The sequence below is a fragment of the Arachis ipaensis genome, chromosome B3, assembly GCF_059453495.1.
Source record: "Arachis ipaensis isolate K30076 ecotype BB chromosome B3, ASM5945349v1, whole genome shotgun sequence".
In the NCBI taxonomy this organism is placed as follows: domain Eukaryota; kingdom Viridiplantae; phylum Streptophyta; class Magnoliopsida; order Fabales; family Fabaceae; genus Arachis; species Arachis ipaensis.
The window spans coordinates 102507746-102514176 of NC_142438.1; the positions used below are offsets into that span (position 1 = coordinate 102507746).

General features: G+C 42.9%; 1 pseudogene; it reads right to left on the reverse strand.

Moving 5' to 3' along the window:
- Positions 1-549: 549 nt before the first annotated feature.
- On the reverse strand, positions 550-4536 carry LOC148571838 (uncharacterized; annotated as a pseudogene).
- Positions 4537-6431: the final 1895 nt, after the last annotated feature.

Sequence of the window (6431 nt, forward strand, 5' to 3'; positions counted from 1 at the left end):
CAAATAAGAAATTTTTCCCTCAAAATTTGAATTACCTGAGAAAAGTTTGTGAAAATCCTTCCGCATTTCAGACTCCAATTCCCCAGTGTGTTCTTCTACTCTGGCTCGCTCCCAAGAAACTTTAACCAATGAGACTTCCTTTCCTCGCAGCTTCTTTACACTAGTGTCATCGATTCTCACTGGCATTCGTTAAGTTCTCCTTTAACTCAACCGACTCAGGCTCCAACACATGAGCCGCATCCGACGTGTACTTACGGAGCTGTGACACGTGGAATACGTCATGCAAGTTAGACAGATGAGGTGGCAAAGCGACTTGATACGCCACCGGCCCAAATCTCTTTAGAATCTCAAATGGTTCTATGTATCTTGGATTCAACTTCTTGGTCTTGATTGCTCTTCCAATCCCAGTTGTCAGTGTAACCTTAAGGAATACATGTTCTCCTACTTCAAACTCTAACGGTTTCCTTCTCTGATCCGCATAACTCTTTTGTCGACTTTGAGCAGTCAAAATCCTTTCTCGTATTCTCTTAATCTTCTTAGTAGTCTCTGCTACCACATCTGGGCCCAATACACTTGCTTCACCAGATTCATACCAACAAGTGGAGACTGGCACTTCCATCCATACAAAGCCTCATACGGAGCCATCCCAATGCTCGCATGAAAACTGTTGTTATATGCAAACTCCACCAACAGCATGTAACGATCCCAACTACTGGGTTGATCCAAAACATATGCTCTTAGCATATCTTCCAACGTCTGAATAGTCCTTTCTGATTGTCCATCTGTCTGCGGATGATATGTGGTACTAAGACATAGCTTCGTACCGAAAGCTCTTTGGAAAGCTCCCCAAAACCTTGAGGTGAATCGGGGGTCACGATCTGATATTATGCTTGACGGCACACCATGTAATCTTACTATATCCTTGATGTACAATCTTGCTAAATCTTCCATAGAATAGTTCACTCGAATAGGCAGAAAATGAGCGCATTTGGTTAAACGATCCACGATCACCCAAATCGCATCAAATTCCGACCTAGTCCTTGGTAAACCGGTCACAAAATTCATAGCAATTCTTTCCCACTTTCACTGAGGAATCTCAAGTGGTTGTAGCATTCCTGACGGTTTTTGGTGCTCTATCTTTACCTTCTGGTAAGTCAAACATTTGGATACTACTGTTGCTATATCACCCTTCATCCCCGGCCACCAGAACATTTTCTTTAAATTATAATACATCTTCGTGCTTCCGGGATGAATGGAAAACCCACTATTGTGAGCCTCCGACAATAAATCTTGTCTCAAACTCCCAACATCCGGTATGCAAATTCTTCTCTTGTATCTCCATAACCCTTCATCATCCTTAGTGAATTCTTCACGCCTCTTATCACCAACTGGTTGGAACAATTATTGAAGATTCTGCTCATCTTGCTGAGCCCTTTGTATTTTTGATTTAAACGTGCTTGAGATTTATAGCTGGTTCAAACAAGCTCTTCTGGAAACTTCACCAATATCCAGCTTAAGATCCACGAACTTATCTACTAGCTCCTCTTCCTTAATCCTCATCCAAGAAATTGTTAAAGATTTCTGACTCAGAGCATCTGCTACTACGTTAGCCTTTCCAGGGTACTCGAAATCATAATCCTTAAGCAACTCCATCCACCTTCTCTGGCGCATATTTAGCTTATTCTGATCAAAGATATACTTGAGACTCTTATGATCAGAAAAGACGCTAAACCTTACTCCGTACAAGTGGTGTCTCCAAATCTTCAATGCAAACACAATCGCCGCTAATTCCAAGTCATGAGTGGGGTAATTTATCTCATGCGGTCTCAGCTAACACGATGCGTAAGCCACCACGTTTCGGTGTTGCATCAACACGCAACCCAAACCCTTCAAGGAAGCGTCACAGTACACTTCAAACGGTTCATGCGGTTCCGGCAAGATCAAAACAGGTGCTGAAGTTAATCTCTGCTTTAAAGTCTGAAAACTCTCTTCACACTCTGATGTCCACACGAATGGCACTTCTTTCCTTGTCAGCTTTGTCATTGGTAGCGTAATCCGGGAAAATCCTTCGATAAATCTCCGGTAATATCCGGCTAAACCCAAAAAGCTCCTGACTTCCGTCATAGTCATCGGTCTTTTCCATTCCATCACCGCTTCTACCTTAGAAGAAGGATCTACAGCTATTCCTCCTTTACTCACCACGTGGCCTAAGAACTTTACTTCCTCCTTCCAGAACTCGTACTTTGACAACTTAGCATACAACTTCTGCTCCTTCAGAATTTGCAACACAATCCTCAAGTGCTCCTCATGCTCTTTCACCATTTTAGAATAAACTAAGATATCATCTATGAAAACCACCGCAAATTTGTCCAAAAAGGGACGAAAGACTCTGTTCATGTAATCCATGAAAACAGCAGGTGCATTCGTTAACCCAAAGGACATTACCACAAACTCGTAGTGTCCATAGCGTGTCCTAAACGCAGTCTTAGGAATATCATCCTCCTTCACCCTTATCTGATGGTAACCAGATCTCAAATCAATCTTGGAAAACACTCCAGCTCCTTGCAATTGATCCATTAAGTCATCTATCCTTGGTAGCGGATACTTATTCTTCACAGTCACTTTATTCAACTGTCTATAATCTACACACAAACGCATTCCTCCATCTTTCTTCTTCACCAATAAAACTGGCGCTCCCCACGGTGATACACTCGGCCGAATGAACCCCTTGTTCAAAATCTCTTCCAACTGAGTCTTTAACTCTGCCAGCTCTATCGAAGCCATTCTATACGGTGCAATCGACACTGGTCCAGCTCCTGGCACCAATTCGATCTCAAATTCAATTTTCCTTTGAGGTGGAAACTCAGGGATATCTTCCGGGAACACTTCTGGAAAATCTCTAACTACCGGTATCTTATCTAAGTTCTGGGCATCACCCAACGCATTCACAGCAAACAGAATATAACCCTGACACTCCTCCCCTCTACAATACACCATTACAGAGTTCAAGCAATACCCTGTAGCTACCACTGCTCCATTTTCTCCTTCCGGCATAAACCGAATTGTCCGTTCAAAACAATCCAACAAAACCCGATTCTTTGACAACCAATCAAACCCCAAAATCATTTCAAGTCCCACCATTGGTAAACAGATCAAATCATCCACAAAATATCTATTCTCAAGCTTGAAACCTACTTGTCTACAACTTGACCTAGTCATAACTGTTTGATGCGGAGTATGTACATGCAGATCAAAAGGTAACTCTGACACTTTCAAGCCTAATTCCTCAACTTTAGCAAATGAAATAAACGAATGCGAAGCTCCAGTATCATATAATGCAACTAAGGATTTATTACCAACTAGACATATAGCTCTCATCAACGGATCCGCCTTAGAAGCATCCTTGGCATTCACAGCAAAGACTCGACCTTGATGCTGATTCTGGCCCGCATTCTGATTCCTCCCACGAGGGCAGTCCTTTGCAATGTGGCCAGGCAACCCACAGTTGAAGCACTCACCTATACCAATCTTGCATGAGTCATAAGCGTGAAAATATTCACAACCATTACAAGCAAAATCCGGAGAACTCTTACTCTGATTTCCTCTTCCCCTAGCATACTGAAACTGATTCTGATTGTTCTTTCTGAAGCCCCCTTGGCCTTGAGGTGCATATCCTCCTCTCTTGAAACTTTGTCCTCTCAGATGGAAGTACTTGCTACGCCCACGACTAGAACTCCCTTCATGAGTGTCCTTAGATGCCACCACGGTCTTGGCATATTCTTCCACTACTCTAGCCTTATTCACTAAGTCAGAAAAGACACGGATCTCCATAGGTGCCACAGCAGTCATAATGTTGTCCTTCAAACCCCTCTGATACTTAACGCAGCTCCAGCTCTCGTAAGTCTCCGAGTCACCCTGACACACCCGAGAAAACCTACAAAGCTCTTCGAACTTGTTAGTGTACTCTGCCACAGACATGGAACCTTGCTTCAGCTGCATTAGCTCCATATCCTTCGCTTCCCTTGCAGACTCAGGGAAGTATTTTTTGTAGAAAGCCATTTGGAACACCTCCCATGGAATGTCGGCATTCTGAAGCTGTAGCAAACGACACTCAGCTTGCCACCAGGGTTGGGATTCTCCCGCTAGCTGATAAGCGGCAAACTCTACATATTGATTGAGTGGAACATGCTGCGCCTGTAAAGCACGCTCTATAGCCTGGAACCAGTGGTCCGCTTTAACAGGATTTGTGGATCCTTGGAAAGTTGGTAGATGAACCTTGAGAAACGTTACCAAGGTCATCGAAACTCCTCCCGTGTTATCGCCATTACCCTCAGTATTATCATTGGCATTCCCTTCGCCATTCCCATTCCCAGCCGGTTAGCCCAATCTCTGCACTGCTTGCAAAGTCGCAGCAGCATTCGCTTCCATGGTGTTTGCTAAGTTAGCCATGGCTGCCATGAACTCGGCATGGTTATCAGTTGGTTGCTCATTCCTACTCTCTTGCGTACGTGTTCGACCTCGCCTGCGAGTGGCCATGTAGGGTTCTTGTCTACACCAAACAATCTATATCAAGGTGATCAGTCTCAATATCAAAAGCCTAGTACTTCAATTATCCCAAACAGGCACTCACAAACAAGCATGCTATGTATATATCAAGTAGATAACCTAATAGCATCAAAGAAAAGACACACAGAGTATGCAACGAAGCACAATCGGTCCATCCCTCAGGCTCACGAGGACGAACCGCTCTGATACCACTAAATGTAACACCCTAATTAGCCTAAGCCTTACCTCGCGTCGTAAAGCAAAGGTTAACTAGAGAGTACGATAGTTCTACATCTCATACGTATAACATAGAAGAATAATATAATATCTAGAAGCCCGATGAAAGATATAGCTCAAATATTGGATTTGAAAAGTGCAAAGCGTACTATCATAAGGCATAAGAAACAGAAGTGATATAAACAAGGTAATAGTATAATAATATAATATCATAAGAAACTAGCCTCGACTCGCAGAGTTTAAGCCGGCTAACCATATACAGACCATATAGAAACCTGACGGTTTAAAAAAATAGCTTATATAAGTTTTTTTCTCATAATACAAGCCTCTAGGCTAAACAAAATACAAAAGAGAGATGTATAAATAGATAACCAAAAAGACTCCAAAATAATCCAAGATCCTCCGCTTTTGTCACCATCCAAAGCAACTCACCGAGGTGGGTTGCGACCTGCATCTGAAAAATACAACAAAGATATGGTATGAGAACTGGAGGTTCTCAGTATGGTAACAGTTCCCAGTAATGTAGGATATAAGACCCCGGGACGCCAAAGGCAATCCTAAGCTCCATATCCATCATAAGATTCAACTTAAAGCATACTAAAACAATTAAGCATGAATATGTCCACCTTAACTTAATAAATAAGGTAATCTATCTTAGGGATATCTACTCTAACCAAACACCACTGTCCCACAGCCTTCACCAACCGATTCTCCATGCGATCCCATCGCCACCGCCTTCTGAACCTCCTCAATCCCAGTAGAAAGCACAAGTAATATACAATGCAAGTAACTCACAAGTATAAGCATATAAAGCAATTAATTCAGATAGCAATTAGGCATGTTATTCAATTAGGCAAACCATTACAAGTAAACAAAGCATACAAACAGGTAGAAAATGCATATGATGAATGCCTTCCCTACTGGCTGTGATATCACATTGTCGGTTCAACTGCCAACCCGACACATCTCCATGGAGACGTCGCCCTTCGGATTACTCATATGGAAACCCCCGAGATATAGTGCCCAGATCACTGTCTAGGTACTGGCGCCTGCACGCTCTATAAGTCCGAAGGGATGCGAGCGGGATACTCTTGCCACAGACCTCACATCTCAACGCAAGCGGGATGAACCACCGTCTTTACGCCGCCGCCGCTACCTCGACAGGCGGGATCCAACCGCTGTCCCTGCCGGGCGCATAGCATCTCATATTCTCAGTAAAAATAATATTTCAGTGGCTTTCAGAAAACATTTTCAGTATACAGAGATCCATCGTCTCAATCCGAGTCCTCGACTCCTCTCAACCACTGTCCCTTTCATAACTCAATTTTCCAATGTCAAAGGTTCATCATTCTGTATCTCATATATCACTCATCCTCCACCCAACGTCAAATCATTCTCAGCACGCCAGAAACCTAGACCTCCGTTTTCTAATTTATCATAAAACCGTGTTCTAGAAACCTTAGGTTACATCCCCTGTTCCAATACTCAAAGTTAAGCCCATAAGTTTTAAAATGGTGTTTTAGAAGCTTACAACCATGTTGGGAAGGTAGAATAGTTAAAAATAATTAAAATTTTGATTAGAAACAGGATGTGTGTGGCCGCACAAGGGTCTGTGCATGCGCACACTCCTAAAGTTTTGAAATGTGTGC